Genomic DNA, 10,713 nt, shown 5'->3' with positions numbered 1-10,713 from the left:
AAAAAAAAAAAAAAAAAAAAAAAAAAAAAAAAAAAAAAAAAAAAAGAGGAAGAACAAAGAGCCAGACCAGGAATGTTGCTTTATACCTATGAATGAAAAGAAAGAACTTGACAGGAAGGGGCTAAGCCTTGGGAGGAGGTGGCCAGGAAGGCTGGGCCCCCTTCCTTTCTGGAGAGACCCCTCAGTGTGGGTGAGGGGCCCTGGCCACCTGGCTCCAGTTGTAGGTCTGCTGGCTGGAAGGATGGTCTGGAGGGAATGGGGGCATTTACTTGACCTATAGTTGGGAAGTGTGTCTTCATTGTAGAATTGCGTGCTAGTATCCTACTTTCCTTGCACAGCTAGACCTGCAGACATTTGTGGTTCTTCTGTAATGAGAATTCACAGTCTCTGAGCACCCATCTCATGGCATTTGACTGAGATCTGGCAGTGGGGAGGACTCCCTCTGAGGGCCAGGAGTCCTGGTGGCAGTCTCACTCCAGCACTGACCATCTGTGACGGTGGGAAACTCTTCCCCTCCCTGAGTTGGACAGATGAAATCGGGTGGGTAGGTTGGGCCTGATGAACTCATGACATCCTCTGGCTTGACCATGCGGGGATTCTAGGATGTTGCCTGGGATGGCTGCCCACAGTGCGGTGTCACATGGCAAATCTGGGGTCTTGAAGAATCCTTGGCACCTAAGAAGTTTCCAGAAGGTATCCAGGTCCACCCCTCTGCCTCTAGAACTTGTGTTTTATGAAACTGCCCTGCTCAGGGCCATCTCAGGGGGTACAGGGGATACTGCTGCCTCTGAAGACAGAATAATACTGTCATCTTTCAAGCTTAGTTTAACCCACCCCTATTGGGAGAGACTTTTCTCCTGCTATTTTCTGTAGTTTGTTTTAAGAAAAAAAAAATGTCTTTTTTTCCCCCCCCAATAGGAAACATGGTAAGATGAAGCGTATTCTTTTTCGAACCGGATTTGCCACGCCCTGTCCTCTGCCCAAGCCCCCGGGAAATCCTTTCGTATTTAAGCAGGCAGCTGAGGCTGTGCCCATCCTTCTCTCCTTGTGGTCCTCGATGATGAATTCATCTCTGCAGGTGGAAGTGGCAATGCATTTTCAGGCACACCATAGGCAGTAATCAATGTTGGGATAGGCTCAGTATTTGTTAATGGAATGGCATCACATCCTTGGAGTCTGCACCATTTCCGAAGCCTCTTCTCTGTGCTGGCCATTCCAGGCCATGATTTTTGAGCAGAGATAGGGTAGGCCAAATTGTATGTCCTGAAGCTTAAGCACTGGGTGTGATGCATAGGACCTGGTGAGATAGGGTCCCATAGGTACTGCTCAGGGGGCACAGGGCTAGGGAAGGGAGACAGGGAAGCCCACGCTGCACTGCTGGTGGTCTGTCCTTTGGAGCACCTTCTGTGTTCTGTACACTGTGCCGAGAGCTTTTCATGTGTTGTATCAGTCTTTGCACTACTTGCTGAGATACAATGACTAGTATACCCATTTTACAGATAAGGAAACTGAAGCTCAGACAAGTAATTGGCTCAGGGTTGCCTTAAGCTAGTAATTGGTAGTATCTGTATTCAAACCAATGTCTGACGTCCAAGTCCATGTTCTTAGCCCGGCAGATGCTGAAGTGATGACAATGAGAAGGGCCAGGCATAATCTTAGGCTGCATTAACAAAAGCATGGTTTCCAGAAAATGGGAGGTGACAGGCCTGTTGTGCCTCTTGTAGGTCAGAGTGCCCAAACGTGGGCTGTTTGTATGTCCCTTGCTTCAAAGTGATAAAGAACGACTGGAAGCAAGTGCAGAGAAGCAGCCAGAAAGTATGTCAGGCTCAGGGACTTGCAGGGAGAGGGGTTGCCTGTCAAAGGGGAGATTCAGCAGAACAGGCATGTCTCATTCAATATCTGAAGGGCTCTCCCGAGGGGGCGGGTGGCTTGTTCTGACCCACTCCATCGGGCACCGTAAGGCCAGTTAGTGGAAAAGAGGGCTCCAGGGTGTTTTTTCCTATATTGAGCTAAAATCCACTGTTACAGCCCCCTAAAGATGAGCTGGGCTTTTGGAGGAAGACAGTAAGATCCCTGTACCTGGAAGCATTTGAGTACAGCTAGGAACAGTTTTTGCCAAACTTGGCTCTCTGTTATTTACAGCTGGGGAGCATTTTCAAATTCAAATTCTCAGGCCCCATTCCAGACAGTTTTGCCTCTGGGTGGAGCCAGGGAATCAGGGTTCTTATAAAACTTCCTGGGGGCTTTCTTGTATAGCTAGTCCCCCTGGATGATAGTGGAGAACCATCAGATGGGGTTGCCACTGGCAGGAACTATTGTACGGTAGTGTTTTCCAAAGCATGGTTCAGGGGTCAGACTGCTAATTATATATGAAGTGATATTAGGTATATTTATTTTGATGCATATTGGAAAAAAAGATATCTATTTTGCCCATTCAATCTGGGACATCATGGATATTGTGCTTAGAACTAGTTTAAGTTAAATGAAGTTTATTTTTATAACTTACAAAGTAATAATGTAGGTGGTATTCAGATGGGCAAATAAGCATGGAGGTTGTGTGCACACAAAATCTCTGCTAACACTGCTGTGGATTGGGTGGGGTGGGGACAAGTGGGTAAACTGGGGTGCCTTCAACCTTTCAAGAGCCTAGGGTTTGTTGGTTAGTTCTAGAAGGCTCTATGGATGTAGGAGGATAATTGCAATAGTTTGTCCAAACTGTGGTCTTCCCCAGGTGGAGCCTGAGGCACAGAACCTCTCTGCTTCCCCTTCCCTGGTCTCCCTATTTTTAATGGTCTCTGTGAAGTCTGTGACACCAAGCTGTCCCACTCTATCTCATCAGTGAAGATAGGTCAGTGGTCAGGGTATAGGGCACTGGGTACCATTTTCATTCTTCCCCTTATTTTCTTTCTTTCTTTTTTTTTTTTTTGAGACGGAGTCTCGCTCTGTTGCCCAGGCTGGAGTGCAGTGGCCGGATCTCAGCTCACTGCAAGCTCTGCCTCCGGGTTTACGCCATTCTCCTGTCTCAGCCTCCCGAGTAGCTGGGACTACAGGCACCCGCCACCTCGCCCGGCTAGTTTTCTTTGTATTTTTTAGTAGAGACGGGGTTTCACCATGTTAGCCAGGATGGTTTCGATCTCTTGACCTCGTGATCCACCCGTCTCGGCCTCCCAAATCCTGCTGGGATTACAGGCTTGAGCCACCGTGCCCGGCCTATTTTCTTTCTTTACCCTCAAAGAACAGCAGCCAGAGAGGGGTGCTGACAATGGGGAGGGGCTGAGGGTTCAGGTGTCGGAGGGGACACAGAGGGAGAAGTAGTTGGGCTGTGCCTGGCAGGGCTCTCCCTCCCGATCTCGCGGTACCAAACCTAGCTGGGAAGGTCTGGGCGCAAGGATGGGGTGGCCATAGCTCAGGGCAAGCCTGTGTCTGTGGAAGCACTTTGGGGTTGAAACTAACTGGGGCCTTCTGCATGGAGACACAATTGCTGAAGCTCCCACTGGCCTGGCCGCAAAGCCCCAATCACCTCCTGTCCACTCTGAGAATTGGGTTGGGAGATTCAATTGATATGCAAATAAGTCACAAACAACATGCTAATAAGAGTGGGGATTTGGTGTCTTATTATCAGTTAGGGACTCCTGGCACTTTTTAGGGCACACCAGGATAACGGTGGGAACTTGAAGGCCGTTCACCTGCCTTTTGGCTGCATGGTCTCCCTCAGATCTGGGTGGTTGGGAATGAGGGTGAGGCTTGCGAACGCTGAAAAGTGATACTCTGCTATTCATGATTTCCACATCTGGGAACAAGCAAAATACCAATAGCCAATCAATGGAAGCATCTCAGGTGGTCTGGAGGACCAGTGTCCCTGGGCAGACACACACTGGCCTTCCCAAAGTTAGGCCCCCCAAAATGTCAGGTTGCCAAGCCAGAATCCAAAGCTTTGCACTGAGAACTTCATGTCAGGGCGCCTGTCCCCTCCTGGAGCCCTGCCTGGGTGACACCCCAGTCCTTATATTCAGGTCCTGTGTTCACCTCTGGAAAGTGCAGGGCCCTGTGGGATTTTTTTTCTTTTTCCTTTTCCAAGTCAAGGATGTGTCCTGGCTCCTAGGCTCTGCCCTGTGGAGGGGAAAGGGGGAGAGAAAGGGAAAAAAAGATTTCCACCTTATTGTTCAGCAGCTGGAAAATTGTTGTCATCTGTTCTGCCTTCCATTTGCTGAGAATGGAAAAAAAACGTGGAAAATTTGGGGAAATAAATCTCAATACCCTCATAGGACCTCTCTCCCCTCCCCCTCTGGCCCTTGCATCCCTGCCTCTCTGCTCAGGGCTCAGTTTCACTTTGCTCCCAGGTTCTCTCCCTGCTTCTCCTCAGGGCACTGGGGCTGCCATGGGTTTGGGACTGGGGCTGGGCTGGGCTACACTGGGACTGGGCTGGGTTGGACTGGGACCCAGCTGGGCTGGGCTGGGCTGGGCTGGGACTGGGCTGGGCTAGACTGTGCTGGGTGAGAGTTGAGCAGGGGCTGGGGCTGGGGCTGGGGCTGGCGCTGGGCTGGGCTGGCTACTTTTCCTGACTCCCGGCCGGTGGGAGTGGAGGGCTTGGGAAGCCACCGTGATGTCATTCAAGAACTGCATAGCTGCAGGATGATAAGTGAAGCCCTGGGGACCCAGCTGGCTGAAATTACAGACAGAGTTTTATCCCACTGGCTTCCTACAAGCCAGAGTGAGGCAGAGCAAGCCGAGCTGGGGAGAGAGCGTGCAGGAGAGTGGAGGGAGGGGGGGGGGGGTGTGTGTGTGTGTGTGTGTGTGTGTGTACATGGGCAGGCAGGCGGCACTGGCTCCTCCCACCCCTGACAGTCGGAGGGAGCTTGAGTAGGACACAGACAGCACTTGGAGCTGCAGCCATGTAGGAATTATTGGGAACTTGGGGCACCAGGATCAAATCAGAGCGGGCTTCCGTCTGCTTCCTCCCTCTCCCTCCAGAGGGTAAGTGTCTGCTGGGCAGTTGTTTTGCCTGTGAGTGTCCTTGTGTGGCTTTCTGCTGAACCTGGGCTGGGGGGCTGGTGCTTCTGTGCTGGGAGGGTGTGGAGGGGCAGGCTCTGTCACGACCCTACCTGGGAAGGGCTTGTGGCTGAGCAGGGCTGTGGCCCACTCTGCTGCTGTCTGATGTGGATGTGACGGGCCTCGCGGTCCCCCTCCTGGACTTGCTTCTGGGACACGTAAGCGCCACAGTTTTCAGGGCGAGGGTGCCTGGGTTGGTGGGGGGCTGCGTGTCTGAGTTGTCCTAAGTCTTGCGGGGTAATGGTTTGTCTTGTGCGCAAATGGGGTGGGCAGAGGGAATGAGGTGGAAGCGTGGATAGCTCCGGTGAGATGTTATTCAGGACGCCCCCTCCCTGCATCTGTGGCCTGAGCTTTGGGGCACCTCCAGCGCTCACCATTCCCCACCAGCCTCCTGTGGGCTCCCATTCACGGCTGTCTCCTGACGTTGGCAGAGATCTTGGCAGCTTGACTCCCATCTAGCCAGGGATCTCTGAGTGCCCAGACTGGCACCCTGGCCTGGCAGAGAAGGACTTCAGCTTGTTGTGGGCTCTGGAGCTATTTTTACCATCCTGAGTGTGCCTGTGTTATCTGCTGCCTGTATAGGCTGAGGGTAGGGGTGGGAGTGCCAGGTTCAGGTTATAGCTCCAAGCTGGGGGGAACACAGGCCAGGCCAGAGTCAGGAGGCTGGGTCTGAGAATTCACATTTGTCCTGCAGGCGTGGGCTGTCCAGGGCAGGGCAGATCAGTTGCCCTCCAGGCCCCTGGTCCCTCGGGACTGAAGTCAAGGTCACGATCAGGTTTTCTGCTCCTACTCCCTTTTTATGGAAGGCATGGTATGAATTCAAGTAAGATGGTATCTGGGAAAATTGCCATGGGTCTGTCCTAAGGAGGGTCCGGGGACACATTTATCATCGTCGCTTGACAGAAGCACCATATATTATGTTGTCCTGAGGTTCTGGGTCCACAGACACAGTTGGAGAATCTGTCTTCCAGCGCCTCCAGCCCTAGCCATCTTCACCTTGAAGCAGCATTAGGGGCAAGAGCACTGAACGGGGAGCCAGGAGTCGGTTTTGTACTTCCTTGCTGGGTGATCTTGGGTGGTCCTGAGCCTGCTAAGCTTCATCGTCAGCCTATAAAGTGAGGGGTGGGCAGGGAGATTAACTATTCCCCTAAGACCCTTCAGCTCTAAAAGCCCCAGGGCTTTTAAAAAGCTCTCTTGGCTGAGCCGACCTCCTGGGCCCTGGAGATCCCAGTTCTGCTGTCCCCCAGAGGGCCTGGAGCAGCGGAGGCAGCCATGGGTGGGAGGCGCTCTTTATTTTATTTCAGTCTGAAGCTGACTTTCTCCATCTTCAAGGCCACAGGCTGACATTCAAATTCAGGTTCCATGTGGGTCTCGGGCCTTGAGCCTCCATCTTTTTTCTTGGACTTAGCAGAATGCGGAGGTGGCCAGGAGAAGCCCAGCTGGCCCACCCTCCCTGGGTCCAGAGGCAAGCTTGTGGGTGACACTGGTGAGGTCACTTGCTTAGAGGACAAAGCCACCTGTGACAAGACTGACAGTACAGCCCTGAGAAAAATCTTGTTCTCTCCTGTTCACTTTCTGAAGGTGCAGTGGCTTCCCTCTGGTGTATGCTATTAAATGGAAAGAAAAACAGGTGTCTATTTATCAGTCATGGACCGGTCTGTCCCTGCCCACCGGGGCCCAAGGCCCTGTGCTTGTCCGTGTTCCCAGCGTGCACCTATCCTGGGCTGCACTTGGCACCTGCCCTCTTTGCTGTTTCGGAGGGTGTGTCTCCTTTGTGTGGCTCTCCTTCAGAGGTTCAGGGATTTCTTTTCAACCTCTAATTCTGCAGAACTTTAGAGCCCCTGCAGAAGCCCATTCCCCTTGAGAAAGTTCCAGAGCTCGCTGCAGGCTGTGGGGAACAAAGGGCTGCCTCAATCCCTGGCTGTCTGTGGGAAGGGAAGCTGGCATGGGTGGAGGCCAAGACTGTCACAGACTGAGCCCCAGGAAGTCCCTGCCACCAATGCCAGGATGTGGCAGGAGGTCGGGGTCTTCCTGGAGCCAAAAGCCGGGGTTCTCCATGGGGTCCTCTCTACCCTCATGCCTTCCTCACATCACTTCCCCTGGCAGGTTAAAACCCAGTGGGGTGCTCTGAGCCACTTCTCAGGCTCCCGCAGCTGCAAAGCTTCTGCTCAGTGTGCTGCCCTGTTTCCCCTGGATAGAGTCTGGCATTCTCCACACAAGTCATAGGTGACAGAGAGGATCTCCAGAGACAGCACCCTAACTTTTCGATGCATATGCTGTGTCTTGGGATCCACAGATGGCGTGGGTGTTCATCAACTCCCTTATTTCACCAGATCTCCCAGGGGTCCTTGGTCTAGGAAAGTTAATGTCCACTGGGCTGGAGTGTGGCCGGAGAGGTCTGTAGGGGATGCCATGGGGTAGGCTCTGGCTCAAGGACCTCCACCATGCTCAGCCTTTGCTGCAGAATATGAGGAATACCCGTCTCTCATGTTTTGGCTGCACTGACTCTCTTCCCTCACCTTTGGGAGAAACTTGGGGTCCACTTAGAACCCCTGATTTTTCACTGGGTGGTGGTGAAAGAAGAATGCCTCAATGGCTGACAGAACTACATAAAGCTTTCTAGGCTACTCAGTGTAATGCAAGAAGCATTGATGGAACAAGCACTGTTCTCTAGGGCCATTCTGTACAGCCATGCAGGTTGCACATTGAACTTCAAGAGGCATCATTCACACAGACCACGTTGTGGATGGCACCATCTGGGAACCGGCCATAGGGAGAGGGAGAGAGAGAGAGAGAGAAATAAAAGCTCTTCCTCACCGAGCTCTCAGCAAAGTGGGAAGACAGACACGGACATCAGTAATGACCATTCTGTGGGTGACTGTTGTCACAGTAGAGATGTCTTCAAGGGACAACAGGAGCATGGTAGAGGTTTACCTGAGTCTGGAGGGCAATGGGGAAGAAGTTAGATTAAGGGAAACTTCCCGGGGAGGTTTGAACTGAGTCTGAAAGTGTTTACCCAGGAGGTTGGGAGTTCCACGGGCAGGATGAGGAAGGGCATTGCAGGGGAGGAACAGCATGTACAGAGGGGAAAGAGCGTATGAAGAGTTGAGTAGGAATAGAGTGGGGGTTGTTCGGGGTATTGAGGACAAGGAAGTGAGGCTTCAGAAGGTAGACAGAGGCCTGATGGTAAAAGGTCTAACATTTCCAGTGTGGGGGTTGGGCTTTGCCCTGTGGGTGATGAGAGCTGTTGAAATGTAAAGCAGGGGATGGAGAGAGGAAAAGTAGAGAGTGCTTGGATATGCCAGGTCTAGCTTAAGAGCCTTAGCTCCTGAGTGCTATCACTCAGCAAAGCTGCACACATGCACTCAAATCCTCACCTGACAGGCCCGGAGGCTGGGCTCTGAGTGGGTTAGTGGTCAATGCAAGCTGATATGGCCATTAAGATGGGAGCTATGTTTCTGAGTGTTGGTGTGTCTGGCTGCTGAGGTGGGGTGGGAAGGCACACTTCCCTGTCTCCTCTCCAGAGCCACATCCCTTGTGGCCTCCCGGTACCCAGCCCTCCCTCCTGTCCTGGTGCCTGCCCCAGCCGTAGCCTCTCCTGCCTCTTCCCATGGCTGGGGCAGAGTGTGTGGATAAGGGAAAATGCAACCAGAACTTGCTCTCTGGGCAGGTTCTTGGCCCAGCTTCACTTCTCATCAAAGCTCACCTACCTCTCAGATGCATGTGGCCTTGGATTCCCCACTCCTCCTTTTAAGGAGTTTTGCCCAGTCTGCCTCCAAACTGCCTATGTCCAGGGTAGACACCGTGCTTCTTCCTATTGGCATGGCACTGATTTTCTCCCACGTTGGGTGGTCATCACGGCTCTGGGTAATGCATTTTAATGAATTGTTATTTGCTGGACATGGACCCAAAGGATTTTTTATCATGAAGGGATCCATCCTGAAAACCTTAATAACTCGTTCGCTATTCAAAACCTACCTGCTGGTCAGACAGGGAAGGGTCTGTCCTTGAGTCATCACCAATGAAGGTGACTCCTTTCTTGCAGTCGATATGGCTGGCACCTTTTATTCTTCATGGTTGGGCCATCTGTCCTAACATCTAAATAAGCAAAACCTCCCTACTTCTCATGAGGAAGAGAAGTGGGGATTCTTGATCTCAGAGCCCAAAGTGCTGATGAGCTGGGGCGGGTTTCTCTAATGTCCTCTAGCCATGTGTGTGCCAGGACCCCTGGAGAGCTGGCAAAAATGCAGATTCCTGGCCCCGCCCCAGGCCTCTGGGTGGAAGTCTTTGGGGATAGGGTCCTAAAATCTAGATTTTTAACAATCTCCAGAGGAGGGTTTTATGAACATCAAAATTGGAAAACAGCTGCCCTGAAACCGTGTGACTTTACCATCCCCTATTTGTTTCCTTTGTTCTTTTTTAAGTGTGTTAGATGGCTGCGTCCTTACTTTCCTGCATCCCAGCCTCGGTTGCACGGCTAGTGCCGCACACACCTCCGCACCCTTTGCTGGGAGTGAGCCTAGGGGAGTGGGTGCACACCCAAGTCAGCTGGGGATTTTCCTCAGAGCTTTCCAAAAGCGTGACTCGTGCGTCTGGACTATGGCGGCCCTGGAATAAAGGTCCCGTGGTGCAATCAAGCTCAGCGTCGAGGGTGGAGTCTGGGACTCTCTGCAGCTGCTGAGAAGAGCAGGGAGACATCCTCAGACAAAGCCAGTGGGGCCACGGAGAGATTTTGGGTTTTGCAACCACCAAGAGGAATGGGCAGGGCACTGGACCTTTCAGCCCACAAGGGCAGATGTCCAGGCTCACCGGGCTTGGGGCCTGCAGCTCTCCACCTGGGGCCGCCTGTAGCTTGTGTTTCTGCTTCAGTTTATCCCACTCCACTGTCATCCGTGACAATGCCCACAGCCCCCAAACATGCAGACCCCTCCCTCTAGCCTATGCCCTGTTGTTCTGGATGTCCAGCCTCCTCTCATCTGAGATGCATTCCCCCGAACTGACCACTCCCTTTGTGGCTGCTGGAACTTCAAGAAGATGGCGCTGGAGGCCCCTCAGATTAAGAGCCGTAAAGCCACCTCCCCAGCCTCCCTTAAGTCCCTCTCCCATCCTCCTCTACCTAATTTCACTCCTGTCCTCTCTGTCCCCCTCTGTCTTTTGCCCGATCTGACTTGACAGATTGAAACCAACATTGTGTTCCGGCTTCTTGTGGTCCCAGTAAAAAGCTCTAATGTGGCTGTGGTGGATGGGGAGAAGGGAATGATGAGTGTGTGTGCCGGAGTGGGGGATGGGGGACTTTTATCTTGTCTCTGATGGAAGGAGGAGGGGCATGTGCTCCACAGATCCTGCCGCTATACTGGGGTTTCAGTAGAGCCCCCATGGGGCTGGATAAGCCTGGGACCCGCCTGGGTATTCTCAAAACTTCCCTTGGATAGGAAGAGGAGGACAGCTCGGCAAAGGTGCTGAGTGGCCTGGAGGGTGCAATCTGGGGCCAAGAGACATTTCCATTTGTAGTTTGCAAATGAGTTAATTAAACAATTTACATCTGTTCGATTTTCTTACTATGCCTTAGTGGCTTGGCTATGATTGTTCCTGATGTTGTTGCTGCAAACAGGAGCCCACTTGGGGATAGATTACATGACAGAATAAGTTCAACATTGACATTTT

This window comes from Piliocolobus tephrosceles, chromosome 11 (assembly GCF_002776525.5).
Source record: "Piliocolobus tephrosceles isolate RC106 chromosome 11, ASM277652v3, whole genome shotgun sequence".
Taxonomy (NCBI): domain Eukaryota; kingdom Metazoa; phylum Chordata; class Mammalia; order Primates; family Cercopithecidae; genus Piliocolobus; species Piliocolobus tephrosceles.
The sequence above is the reverse complement of the archived record's forward strand: the minus strand, read 5'-3'. Positions refer to the sequence as shown.